Source organism: Phyllostomus discolor, chromosome 13 (assembly GCF_004126475.2).
Source record: "Phyllostomus discolor isolate MPI-MPIP mPhyDis1 chromosome 13, mPhyDis1.pri.v3, whole genome shotgun sequence".
NCBI lineage: Eukaryota > Metazoa > Chordata > Mammalia > Chiroptera > Phyllostomidae > Phyllostomus > Phyllostomus discolor.
Window position 1 is genome coordinate 26,898,968 of NC_040915.2, and position 14,490 is coordinate 26,913,457.

Below are 14,490 nucleotides of genomic sequence, written 5' to 3' on the forward strand. Positions count from 1 at the left end.
TGCTAAGTGGTATAGAATAAAATGGGAAGCATTTCCTTCTGATTGGCTGCAAGGTATCAGGACATACGGGCTCAATTCCTTATAGCATTGCAGTGCCCAATTTACATTCAGATCTCCATTTACGTACATGTTATTTAATTTGGCCAATTATGAAGTCCTAAAACCTCTTTTCCATTATAACCTGGACCCTAGACGGATTCACACCATGACTGCATCATATGTAAGTGTATGAAAAAGTATTCTGAGGACAAGAAAGCAGGAGAAACAACTTTAATTGAATACTTATATTAGCAGTTAAATTAGGTCTGTTTTTAAATGAGCTACCCTTAATTAGCTGCAGTTAGGAAAGTGGAATTAATATATTTTACTTTTCACTCCACTCATTACATTTTCATTACATTTAGCATCAATGGACAACTGGGCCTTTTTTTTTTTTTTGCGCTTTTCATCAACAATTGAGTACCCTTTTAAGGAAGGTCTAAAAAAATATTTTATTTGATTTCTAATAAAAGGCCCAAGTAAGGCTTAAAGCAGAACCTACTTACAAGATCTGCATTTTTTTTAATGAATTGGGATATGCCATTGATACGCCATTACCCTCCACACCGGAAACTGCAGGACAAGCCTCACAACAATTCATACATTCATTCATCACCAGCCACGGCCACACAGGCAGCGAACACCTCACTATGCCAGGCACACAGCAGAGAGTTCTTCCCGGACATGTCTTCGTCTTGTCCCTGATTACCATCATCTTGCAACTATTTCTCTTTCACTGACCCTAGTGATGATGATTTTGATTCCAAATCACTCAGAGAAAGGTCACCAAATGCAAAAGAGCCTATCACATGAGTTCCCTCCAGAGAGCTGAGGACTAGAGGCAGAATGGAGGGTCTACAGGTGCTCTGCGGTGGAGAGAAAATACCCTCCCAAGTGCCCACGTGCTGCACATGAGGGTATGGCAGAGGACAGCATATTAAGGGGGATCCTGCCAAGCCCCCCCCGATCTGGACCTTGAGAAAATGATCCCCCAGCCCAGAGGAGTCTCTCAGCAGCTTCGTGGTACCTGAAAGATGTCCTACTTTGAGGCTGGGCTTTGACAGAAAGACAGGATGAAGGAAATACCCTTAAATTGCATGACTCCGTGTGGCCAATAGTGAAAACGGCACCTGCCTTTCCCGTTGGACTTAGATTTACTCAGAAGTGAAGACAAGCTCCTTCTGATGTCAACAGAAAGACAAGGAAGTAAAAAGACCAGAACAATAATGTAGGTGACACTTCTTTAAAAAAAAATCATACACTGGAGGGCCAAGGAATCAAACTTTCTCTACTATCTCACCTTTTCCTTGAATGATTTTCATATACATGCAAAAAGTGTGATGTCTGCATATATTTGTGTATTTGGAAGTCCACTGACAAAATAATTAGTAAATCCATTTATAGATATGATTTGCTCTGGCTCTGTATGAAAATCAGTCACGTATGGGTTTGAGAAAGCTTCAGTCGTCTCCTCTACAAGATGAGAAGATCGGCCCAGGCTACCTCTGAAGGGCTTTTCATCTCCAAAACTCAGACTTTCAGGAACCTGTTCTCTCAACTCCTTTCCAAGTAAGACCTACCCGTAAGTGAGCACGATGTATACCCTGCACTGACCTAAGCTTTTCACACGCCTTATCAGTGGGATCCTCACAGCAAGCCTCGGAGATGGTATCATCCCCCTTGTACAGGTGAGGAAACAGTCTCAGACTGGTGAAGAAACTAGCTAGAAATTGACTGAGCCGGGAATCAAACTGGGGCACATCTTCTCTCCAGAGATCTATAGCTAAACGAGCCTACAGGGAATATATATACACTGTGGAGATAAGCCTGCTGCTGACAGGCCAAAGAAAAGGACTCTGGTATAGAGACCTACCACCAGCTGAATGGCTGCAGCCAAGTTTTTCAACTGTGGCAGGCTGGGTGACGTCATCTGTGAGGATGTCAACAACCTGGGTAACTAGGTTATCTTTAAGGCTCACATTCCACAAATTGATGGTCAAGTTTTTCACTCACTCCTTTATACTTTCTTCCATTCATTGATTTGACTGATAAGTATGGAGTGTTCCCACTCTGTGTTAGGCCCTGAGAATACAGCGGGGGACAGACAGCTCACCATGGAGCTTATATTCTAGCAAGAGACACAGACTACACACAAGCAAACAGGAAAATAATCCGGGTCACATTGGCTAGGGGCGCTGTAAATAAAAGGGCTCCATGTAATCTAAGCGTCAATGCTAGAGAGGCAGCCTAAGACTCTAGAAACCCCCAATCTAATTAATGTTCATAGAAAACTAAAACAAAAAAAGGAGTAAAAGTAGTATAAGTCCATTTTGTAGATTAAAAATATGAGATGCCATGAAGTATAATCAATTATTTGGAGTAATACAGATCTGATGTCAGACCCATTTGCCATGTGACCTAAATGGCTTTAAATGAACCACTGCTCTCCCAACCTCATTTTTCACACTTTTAAATGGGGCTAAAACTACTTGTCCTTCCTGCCTTACAGGTAAACAAACAAAAAATTGAATGGGAAAGGCTTGGCCGACGGTAAAGACCTCATGTGAGTAAGTTTACTTAACTGCACAGGCACTAGCACGAAGGGAAAACACACAGAGGCTCAGTAGCCAAGCCTGTACGTTGGCTTCTGACACGTGACACTCTGATGGGTCACAGTAATCTCTTAGCTTGAATGCTAATAATTTTATTCAGTGCAATTTCCAAGCTTTAGAGGATCTTTTTGTGCCACCTGAACTAACCGGTGCAAATGTTTCATCTTTCTAGACTTGAAGAAATTGGAGAAGTACAAGACTACAAGTTTGCTCACAATAAATTCTCCAGAGACACTTTTCTCTGCTCAGACCTCACGATAACCTCATAGTCAGCCTGGCCCCAGTGAATTTTTTTTTTTTTAAAAATCAGTTAACACTAAAAGGAAACGATGCACATGTGTAGAATGACTGGAAAGGCTTTATTCTGTGCAGATATGTAAATGTGAATATACTCTGACATTAAACAGAACCTAAATGAACTCCATAGTAACTGCGGGCTGGGACTTCCTGATGCTAACCACAAGGCCGATCCCAGGTGGCTCTGCCCAGCAGGTCAGGCCTTCCACCCATGATGTAAAGAAGGGAACCGCAGTTTATGTTAACAGGAAAAGGGTGAACGATTACATTTGAGGCTGAAGATCAGTGGGTACGAGGGGAAGTCTGCTCTTCTGTTGTTTCTGCCCATGATTGAGGGAGCCCGGGCCTCTTTCTATGCCCTCACCACCAGTAGAGAGATTTGGCAGAAATTCTCCAATCTGACATTTAACTAGAAGGTTTCCACCTGCACTTTCAGTGCCCTGAATAATATGAGGGCCACTTACAGGAATGGCCATATTTTTATTCAAATCAAAAATATTGATACAATGTGGTATAGTGTTCATTTCGTACCAAGGGTTGCATATGGCATATGACCCAAAAACAAGAAAGAAAGAAATATCAATGTGCTGAAATACATAGAAAGACTATACCTCTTAAAAAATAGTTCTCGTTATATATTTGAATAATTTTAAAGTCTCTCGTATGACAAGGTACTTTCTCAATGAGCTCATTTTAAATAAAGTACTGTTTGAAGCACAGAACACCCATGACTGATGGTGGTTTTGAGAGGTTTACAGAGGTCAGCTGAAGAAGTTAGTCAAAACAAAAAAGGAAGAATAGGAAATTAACATAAATGTAGTAATTTTTCCTAGGACAATGGGGCTTCTTGCCATTTTAAGCATTCCTCAAAATAAGCCTTTCAAAGATCAGCTTTTAAAACATTGCTGAAAAGTGGTTATGTTTGGAGATTTAAATCAAGTGAGTAGTAACTTATGGCTTAGGATAAAATTTCCAGCAAAAGCATCACGCATAGACTCCGTCAGAGCTGTGTCACAAACAGCCTGGAAGAGAACATCATGGGATTAAACATGGCTCTGGTTTTGATTTTTTTAAAAATGCTGATGGTGAATATGGCTATAAAGTTTAGGCCTAAAAGTGGAAAAAGCACCCAGCTGACCCTCAAACAATGTGGGGGTTAGGAGTGCCAATCCCCTGCACAGCCCAAAATCTGAGGATGACTTAGGTTGGCCCTCCACACATGCGGATTCCCAACCGTTGGTCTTTGAAAACACAGCACGGACTTAAACTACACAAGTCCACTCATACTGGGAATCCGCACGTACGTGAATCCTCCAAGTTCAAGCCCGTGTTGTCCAAGGGTCAACTGTATTTGTAAATATTGTAAATCATGTATGTGATTTTAAATGCAAGTAAAATAATATGTGAAATATTAAAGTAGACATTTGATAATGCACTATTATTTATCAATGTGCGTATATGGTTAACGTGGCCCTAAAACATGAAAACTCTTCACCCATGAGGTTAAAAGGTCTACGTAAGGAAAAATGTGGCTATCCAATGACAGGGCAATGCGTAATGAGTTATAACGCAGCCATAAAATGGACTATTACATACCTACTAAAATGTAGTTAGGAAGAATTTGAACTAACAGATGAAATGTCTCTTCTACAATTTAAATGCCAAAACGTGATGCAAAATCATATAACCACATTGTGATTCACTCTGATAAAAAACACGAGAGTACATAATGAAAATTGTTAAATATTCTTTAAAATTCTTAAGAGAAGCACTACAAATATTAACAATGATTTTCTTGAGGGATGGAGTCATGAGCCTGTTCAGACTTTTCTGTATTTTGAACAGTTTCTATATAAACATGCAGTGTGCCCATAAGGGTATGATTTGGTTAAAACAGGTAGGTCCAGATCTGTCAGACCTGACATGTCCCAGGAATACCCATCCACACTCGACCACCACCAAGACTCCAGCCGGAGGGACTCAGCAAATTCCAGAAATGAACAAGCTAAAATAAAGGAGCACCCCAAGAGGTCTACCCCGGGGCTGACTCTGGTCTCCCTCAACAGCGTGCAAATCCTGGCTCCTCTGCTCATGAACTACTTATCCAGGAAGGAGTCATTTCATCTTTCGAAGTTTTCCTGTCCTTAAAATGGGCCGATGATAATAAAGCCAGCGGCACACAGATTCTCAGGGGAGACATGTTTTACATCTAGTAATGCAAAGAGGAAGAGGATTGAGAGAGAAGAGAGCGTGAAAGGAAGTGGGGGGCAGCAGGGCACGAGAGGGTGGAAGTCCAGAAAGACCGCTGCGAGCCCACTGGGGTGGAAATCCGGGCGGCGGAGGGGCGAGAAAGGGAGCTCAGTGCACTAGTGGGAAATGCTGGTCTCCGGCGGAGGGTGGTTCGGGGAACGACCGAAATTCACCTACCAGTTGTTATCCTATTGGACTTAAGTTTCAGATACAGTAAACATTCTTCATCTTTGTTACAGTAAGTACAGTACTGCCTCACAGAGCAGGAGGCAAATTGACGGAATTTACTGACCCCCAGAGGTGGTTCAGGCTGAAAGCAAAGGGCTCCACACTGCAGCTGATCTGCTGTTTGGGAGCTGGGCCCAAGGTTGGAGACACCAGTCAGCCTCGGGGTTGGGGACGCTCACTCCGTTGGGGACAGCTGATGAATCCCAACCAGTGTGGCCACCAAAGAACATGCACATGGGACTAATGACCCTGGGTTGCAGGTTTTCGGGAAAAATGAGACAAGAACCCAAATTCAAGGTATTTATGCTTTAACAAGAAAAGAAGGATGTATCTCATTATAAGATTATGCTGAGGTGTAAAATAATTATCAGACTAAAACCGATTCAAATTGATAACTCCCTGGTGTTGATGACACATTTTTAAATGAAAAACAAATTCATATGTAAGATATCACCCTATTTTGGCAACGAGGCAGATCTATGCATAGGAAAAGACAAGATAGATGCCATTGAAAATAATACTAACATCTAACACTCACTGAGTGTTCATGTTTAAAGACTGGTAGAAATGTGGGAAATTTTACTATTTCAATTATTTTCTATTGATGCTTTCTAGCTTATCTAAAATCAGCATGCACTACTTTGCCATACAGGAAAAAACACAAAGTTTTAATGTTCTAGTGGGCGCCACATCACTCAGTTAAAAATGAGCAGAAAGACTAGCGTCCAAACCACCGCACACACGAACAAATCAAACACAAAATAACCCTCCATCGAACACTTGGAATAAATCTTAGGAGAGACATAAAGAAATTCAGTTTAGGCTCCCCACAACCACCGTCCCTAGGATATCAGAGAGACGGCAGTGTGGTGACGGCCGGAGGGAAGGCGGGGTGGGCACAGGCTGGGCGGAGGTGGGCAAACGGGGGGGAGAATGGGACATCCGTAATACTGTGAACAATAAAATTATACATATATATAGTTTAAAAACTGAAGGGTTAATTTATCATGATACTGGGTAGAAATCAAAAACGAAAGCCCTGAGAACCTCCGAATAGTTTATTGGCTTAGAAAACCAAATCATGTTATATCATACTAAACAGATTAGAGGCATTGTATTACGCTGGCAAGGATCCACAGAAAGCTCAGTTTCTACCTTTATTGTTAATAGCTTTCTAATCCCTGACCAGAAATTTATAGTTTAGAAATGGCAACACATCTTCAAGATTAAAGCCATGTGACAAATAGTTCGTGTCCCTTAATAACCAAATCACATGCCTTAGATTGGGGAAGCTTATCTGCCTTTCCTTCTATACGGTTTCGTGGGTCGGAAATACTTTATATCCCTATTACATGAATGATGAATGGGACCGTTGGTTATGGTCTGTTATTTGCTTGGCTGTAGTCAATATGTTTTCTTTGGACAGGGATTTCTGTGATTTATCTCTCTCCCAGCCTTATCACTTATTAACTCTGGGGAGACAGGAAAAAGCCAAGGTTGTATATAAGGCCTCGTGGCCATTTAGACCTCTCCTGTCAGTGAAAATATCCCTTTTAATGATCCTGTTACACTAGCTACTCAAGTCCTGATTACACTCCACTCCAAATAGGAAATAAAGGTTGTATTTCTCGGAAAGTATGTGCATAAAATATGCAAAATAATATGCCTCCTTGAGACCAGCTTTATTCTTTGCAGAAACGGCTCTCGTTTTACACATGCCACCGAAGCTCAATGGGGGCCTTCCGTGAGTCTTGTTGTCCCCGCCATGGCACCAAGGGTGTTTGCCTTTGCAAAGATCGGGAGGTTCGGGATCACCAGTGACATCGGCCCGCATCAGATGGGCAGGGGTCACATTTTGGGAGAAAAACCCCTTCAGCAGAGAAAAGGCTTGGGACCCACCCACTGAATCACGAAAGCAAAGAGAAGAAACGTTCCCTCTGCCCCAAATTATTTTCTCTGTGTGTAAATGGCTCGTTGGGGATAATATTCAAGACATGTGGACAGAAGCAGCCTGTTAATTTTTTCCTTCTTCCTGGGTCTTTTCCAGTTAGGACACCCCCAAGGCAGAACTGCTCGGCGGGGGCTCGAGACACAGCCCTCTTTCAGCTGAACCCTGAGTGGCGGCAATCTGACAGGAAAGAACACACACTCTCGCCTCCTCTGCCCCCATTCTCCCCGAGTTTGCTCAGCTGCATCTCCACAGCAATTAATGTGTGTAGAATACTACCCCTTGCAAAACACGTTCAAGTCCATTTCTTTCATCACTATAAGACTCTGAGGTCGCCCAGGGAAGGAACGGCCCTGCCACCTATTGATCTGGGGAAGCCAAGACTCTGGCAGCCTAAGCCTGCTGTCTCCCTCACCCCCACATCCCGCCAGCCCACCTCCATGTCCCGTCCACTTTCCTCTGAAACACCTCCTGAGTCCTCTCACGTGATTCTGCCTCCAGCCATGACCACCCAAGTCCCTGCCCCTGACAACTGCCATGACTTCCTAACAGATCCACCAACATGCGGGCTGGTTCCCTATGCCCCATCCAGCTGCCGCTTTCTCCCGCAAATGACGATAGCGTTGTGTCCCCCTATCGTTTCTGACACATCAAGGACTGCCCACTGCTCTTAAGATAAACACTCAAGTAACTCCTCCTCGGGGCTTGCAAGGCTCGGCCCTGCTCCTCCCCACCCACTTCTCCAGGCTTCTCCTCCTCTCCCTTGACTTTTCAGCCTGCCTGGAATTTTTACAGCTTTCTAAGATGCCACATCTCCTCCCAGTCAATGCCCTTTACAGGCTTTTCTCTGCTAGGCCACAGGTTCTCTGTCCCCAGCCCCACCCTCCCCCCACTCTCCCCTGACTGCCAGGTTAACTGTTGGTCATCCTTCAGGCCTGAGCTCACGCCCCTTTCCCGGGAGAAAATCTCTGTCTGATCAGTTGGAGTCCCTTGTTACATGCTTGCCTGACACTCTGTTCCTAATTTTCTGAGAACTTAATGGGTTAGAAATAGTAAGCTTGTGAACATTTGTGTTCCCTCTTAGAGTATACGATCAATGAAAACAGGGACTGTGTCTGGTTTTGCTCAATAGCATTTTAGAACATTTTCTAGAACTGGTTTGAAACATTGCCTAGACTAGAACAGGCAATCCACAAGTATTTTTGGAGATGAGTGAATAAAGTCACAAAAGAAAGCAGTAAAACAGAATTAGAACCCAGAATTAGAATCTTCTGATTCCTGCTCTAATGCCTAGAAAGGAGCAATCTCCTTACTCACATGAAAGCTGGGACATATACAATACCAATAAAAATGTATTCTAGGGACCAAGTCTTTGGACTGTCAAGAAAAGCATTCCACTGCCTGCTTCTTTCTGTTTGAGTTCATTTTAGGGAGCACTCACACCACGCCAGGAACTATCAGGGGTTCACCGCTTACTTTGACCTCCTTACTCCTTACCTGCAGGTACTGTTAAAATATCATTTTACTGATTAAAAAAAAGAAGAAGAGTATTCATAAGAGAGAGCCACTCCCATTTTTTCTTTAGCAGCAACCCTGACTACTGGGTTCTCTTCAAGTAAAACTTCAAGTGAAAAGGGGTAGATTCTTAATGAACAACTCTTATTTACATTCTGTGTCACCCAGAGCCAAAAGACCCACAAGGACCCATGGATCCTGGGCACTATGTCCATGAGTTATCAGGGCACACCTACTGTCAGGAAGATGCTCAGCAGGCTGCTTCGCCACAGTGTGGACAATGGTACAAGGTGGGAGAAGGACAGCTCCTCCATCAGGGAGCTTGTGGACCATGATGTGTCTACCTAGGACTGGCTCAGGAGAGCTAAGGGTACAAGGAAGTGACTGGGTGAGTGGCCTAAACACATGCTACCAAAGAGATCCAAGGACAGAGATCCTTCCAATGGACCAAGATGAGCCACAGGGAACATCAAAGACCCCCAGTCTGACCAGCTCCTTTTTCAATGAAGAAACTGGAGATGGCAGCCTGTGAGTGACCCGTCCTCTGTCTCCCAGGCAGTGAGCAGCAGAGCTGGAGCCAGAGCACAGACCTGCTTGTTCCCAGGCCAGTGCTCTGCCCACCACCCCACAGCGGCCAGAGAACCCTTCAGAGGGGCAGTGGAGCACGAGCTGGGTCTTACAGAGGAATGACCATGCCCACAGTGGCCTCATGTGGAGTGTGAGGAGGCAGAGTGAGGAGGCTGGTCAGAGAGGAGCCGAGAAGGCACCGGGCTCAGAGCACTGTGAGCTGTGCACGCCAAGCCGCGGGGTCTGAGCTACATGTTTCATACAGTGAGCAAACGGGGAAGGTTCCTCAGCAGAGTAATGTGAGGAAAGCAGCTTTTTGGAAGCTTAACCTGACAATGAAGCAGTGACCTAACATAAGAAGAGGCTGAGGAACAGGAGATCCATTTAGGTGCAAACTCTCTACCACTTCTCACCTAAAACTAATGATTGTTTCTCCCCAGCCTTCATTTTCGGAGGAGGTTTCCAAGAACTCAAAACAGAGCTTTCTGGCTTGAAACCTCTCAAACCTGGAGTTGAATCTAATTATAACTTAAACACCTTTAAGGAAGTTGGGTATAGATTGAATGGATCCATGTTGCTAAGATCTCCAGGATCGTAGTTGGAATTTGGGATGGAAACTAAAAGAGATATGTATTGTTTCTGAAAAATCAACACTGGAGAACTTTATGAATCAGAACTGCCTTGTTATAATACTTATTACTATTTAAGGCCATTCCTGAGAAAATACTGGGTATATCAAAATTGTTGCACTCACATGTATAAATCTTTTGCTTGCTACCGTATTGATATTTTGCTTTTTATTTTGGTTTGATTGGTGTTAACTTGTTTCTTAATTTACTGATGGCTGCAGTTTTGCTACTAAAATTCCTCAAGGATATTTCTCAGACATCTGGGGAAATGCTAGAAAAGATAAACAATATATGTAAAATATTTACACCATGGTAGGGACTTGGCAACAAATGAATAAAAGAATAATAAGAATGGCCATCAGGTATTAATGCAAACTACCCATATCTGTCTAGGTGCTCGTGCTAGCTCATGCTAGGTGCTTTGCACACATTTCCCTGATCCTAAAAGCAACCCCAGCAAGGCATCATTCCCTTGTAAAGATGAGGTGACTGTGGCTCGGAGCCGTCACACACTGACCCCCCAATAACCTCTCTAGTAAGCGGTAGAGCTGAGAGATGGACCTCCAGGTGTCATCTCTTGAACCCCAGGATCCATCACTATGCTACGTCGTCTCCTTGGAAGTGAGGAAGGAACGAATGGGGTGGGGGGAGGCAGGTAATAAAAAAGGGGAAAGCAGAGGGGAGGGCAGGAAGGAGGGGAAAAGGGAAAACAGAGAAAAGGGAAGAAAAAAGGAATCCTTGAAAGACATGGTGCTTGTCTTCAGGTTTCACAGCAGATTCAGCTAAAACAGCCCCTAATACATGCAAAGTTATTTTGGGCATGAGGTACAAACAGGAAGTATTTCCAGGAAGGGTTATTTTCAAACTTAACTCTGAGACTAATATACAGGGATTTGGTTTAGTCCTTCTATGGGGACAGTGAGCTTGGCGAACAGTGTTTAGAATGGGGGAACCTGGAAGCGGACATGACGGGAAGTGGCCTAAGCAAACATCAGGGGTTAGAGAGCCATCTGTTGGGACCCTCTCCAGCCCTGGGGGGAGCAGGCAGCACACGGCCCTCCGTGCACACCTAAGCTGGGCAAACGTCATCCTGGTGGCCCATTTGGTTCTATTTTCCCTAGAGGTAGCAGCCTCTCCAATGGAGAAACAACTAGAATGAAGTAAAAGCTGCATTTGGATTTGGCCACTTCTTAACAGGAAAACCAATTCTAAGAACTTTGAAGAGGCAGCTAACGGCTCCTAAGAGTCTTTTATCAGCTCCAAGGATTACTTAACGCTTAGCAGGAGAGATTACAATTCTAACAGATCCAAGGCTCTCAAAGACGTCCCAGTTGCAGGAGAGCAAGCTGGGGGAATGACAAAGGTGCGGTGGAGACCCCCTTCCACAGCGCTGAGGGTTTACGGTGGGTCTGCTTCCTCCGTAACCCAACCAGAGGGCTTTGAAAACAGTCCAGACGTCTCAGAAAGGGTGTTTGTTTCCTTCTATTAGAAAACATTTAGAATTGAAAGTCGCCTTGCCCTGGGTTGCCATTAGAATAACTGACCGCAATGAATAAGATCCGGGCAGTGCTGTTGAGCTTTTGCGGTCTGATCGAGTTGGGATTCACTCAGTTCCCTGCTCCGCTGGGGCGGACTCCAGAGACCCGCACATCTGGCCGCTACGCATTCCTCCCAGGTCCCTGGTCTGAGAGCTGCACTCTCAGTCCTCACAAGGGGGGCCAGCTTGCAGGCAATCTGTGCTTAGTCGGATTCTCCCCTCCCTCCCCCAAAAGTCTGCCTTTATTCGCATAGATTAGGGCATGCTGTTCCTAGCTCAGTTATTGTTGGTGGTTGTTGTTACTGTTGTTGTTTTTTACGATTATGGATTTTTAGAGACTTCCACATATATACACCCACCACACTCTCACACACACTCAGAAAACAGCAACAGGGCCTTAGTTTGGGTTGTTATTTTTCAGTCTGAGGATATTTCTTTCTTTCTTTCTTTCTTTTTTAAGAAAAAAATTCCAAGTGACATTCCATTAAGAAACAAGAGGCCTGGCTCCCCCTCCAGAAAACCACCCCTCACATCTTGAAACGCTGCGGATGTTGAAGAAAATGAAGTGTGAGCTTCTGTGGGTGGATGGGAGAGGAGGGCTGCCCGGCTGCCGTTTACAACCCGTCTCGATGCCTTTGCTGGTAACCGGGGACCGGCAGAGAGGTGAGCTGCGTGCGTCGTCGCGGGAGCTGGCAGCAGCACCAGCCACGAACAAGGGACCCTCAGTGGGGGCACCGAATGCTCATGATCAAGAGTCCCGTGTGCAGTTCGCCGGGAGACAGAGATTCCCTTTTGCTGAAATGATGTCATGTCAGTGGGACGATTAACAGCCAACTACATCAGTGGAGACGTTTTTATGCCAATTTCTTCAAAATTTTTTTTACATTCTTGTTTATTCTGTTACAGCTGTCCCGACCCAGCCCCCCACCCCCGCCCCGCTCCCACAACCAATCCCCACACCGTCGTCCACGTTCGCAGGTCACTCGTACATGTTCTCTGACTAATCCCTCCCCCTTCGCATTTTTCTGTTTTCAGCATGGGGAGGGAGGTTAGACTCCCTCCCAGAATATTCAAAAAACTAACTCTTCCAGTCTGTTGCCCAGTCTGAGGACAAGTCAGAAGAGGTATTTTTTTTTTCCCCATAAATTTCCTGCACACTTACACGTGTGCATGCACACCAAGGATTCCTCTCTCATTCTCAACTACTTCGCTAGATTTGCAAATCTGCCACATTTACCTTCGATCTTAATTCCCTTATGCTGCAGGTTTTCCGAGACGTGATTTTTAAATTGATGGCAATTTTTTTAATGGTTAAAAAAAATTCCAAATAATGACGGGTCCCAAGCTATTTTCTTTTGAGAAGTTAAGTAATTTAATGGGGATGATTTAAAAAAAAAAAAAAAACTTTTATGGCCAGGTGGCTCGAGGGGATATTTTGTTGAACACTGATTAAAAATAATTTCTTCTAAATGAGACCTAACCACAAAATGGAACCATTAATGGGCAGGGACGTTGTCACCAAGGCGGAATCATGCCTGATTGCCTCGCGTACCTCCCACCCCACAGCATTTTCTTCTTCTTTTTCTTCTCCTTTTCTTGTTCTTAATAGCAGAGTAAATAAGCAGCCAGCGAGGCCTAAATGTTTTCAGCCAAAAACAGAGTCCAAACTCCTCAGAGAAAACATTTGGCCTCTGTGGTTTTGTAATATGTTCCAGAACACCAAGTTCAGTGAGGAACATTGTGAAAAACTCCCATCCCTCGGAATGATGGGGGGGGAATGTTACAGTATCAGAAGTTTCAATTGGTCCTTTTCCTGCAGGCCCATAATGAGGCTTGTAAAAAAAAAAAAAAGTAAGTGCTATGTGGAAGTTCTCATGGGAAAAATGAATGGCAAGAAATCCTAGCTTTAAAAGAAACAGCTAATCTGCTAGTTTGATTGTTCTTCAAAACTTACGCTGAACCAATGAGCCTAATTAAAAACACTTGGCCTACTTCTATAAAGCATCATAGCTTTCTCTATGCTTGGTTTGTATACACCACACAACTCCAGATAGACTATTATTTTTTCAAGTGCTCACTAACAAAGTGCTGACTTTGTTGAGATGGCTGAGCTAATTTCTTGAACTCAGTGTGAAACCTTAGCTAAACAAAATTGTGGTAATTTTCCTTAATTTGTAAAAGTGATTGGAGTGCAAACAAAATTTTCCTCTTGGGTCAATCCTATAATTTTCAATTAACTAAAACTAATCGTCAAGCAGGCACCAAACCTGCATTTTGTTTAAAGGGCTGGGAGGCATTTCCAAGGGTCAGGATGCATTAATTGTTTTTATAATTTTGAGAGAGAGAGAGAGAGACTAAAAGGCATGATTGGTTTTGTTCCCAGGATTAAAATACAAAAGGGAAGATGCTTTGAGGTAACATGTCACAGCAAAATAAGGTTTGTTCTATTGAATTGTATGGTTATAAGTAGGACATGTTAACAGGCTTCTCTTCACTGTGCACCGGCCCTTTACCGAATGAAGACGGGAATGTGGGACCAGTTCCTGGAGACACACTCCACAGGGATGACGGCTACCAAACAGAGGGCCTAGGACATCACTAGCCCCACTGTGGTGCTTGGACCGGCAGCAGCCTCCCCTAGCAGCTGGTTAGAAATGCAGATTCTCGGGTCCCACTTAGCGCGACTGAATTAAAATCCGCACTTCAAATAGATCCCTGGGTATTTGGTTGGCACGTTACAATCTGAGGATCTCCTAAAGTAAACATGGGGTGCTCGGACGGTGAACTTGATGCATTTCTACAGAGAACCTGCCTGCTCTCTTCATCAGTGGGAGGGAACTCACGTTTACCCTGGGACCCTAGCTTCTT

At 44.0% G+C, this 14,490-nt stretch overlaps 1 protein-coding gene across 8 annotated transcripts in view; it reads right to left on the bottom strand.

The window, feature by feature from the left end:
• Nucleotides 1-14,490, bottom strand: part of EBF1 (EBF transcription factor 1) — a 378,944-nt gene that overhangs the window by 67,531 nt on the left and 296,923 nt on the right. The gene's annotated exons all lie outside the window — the stretch shown is intronic.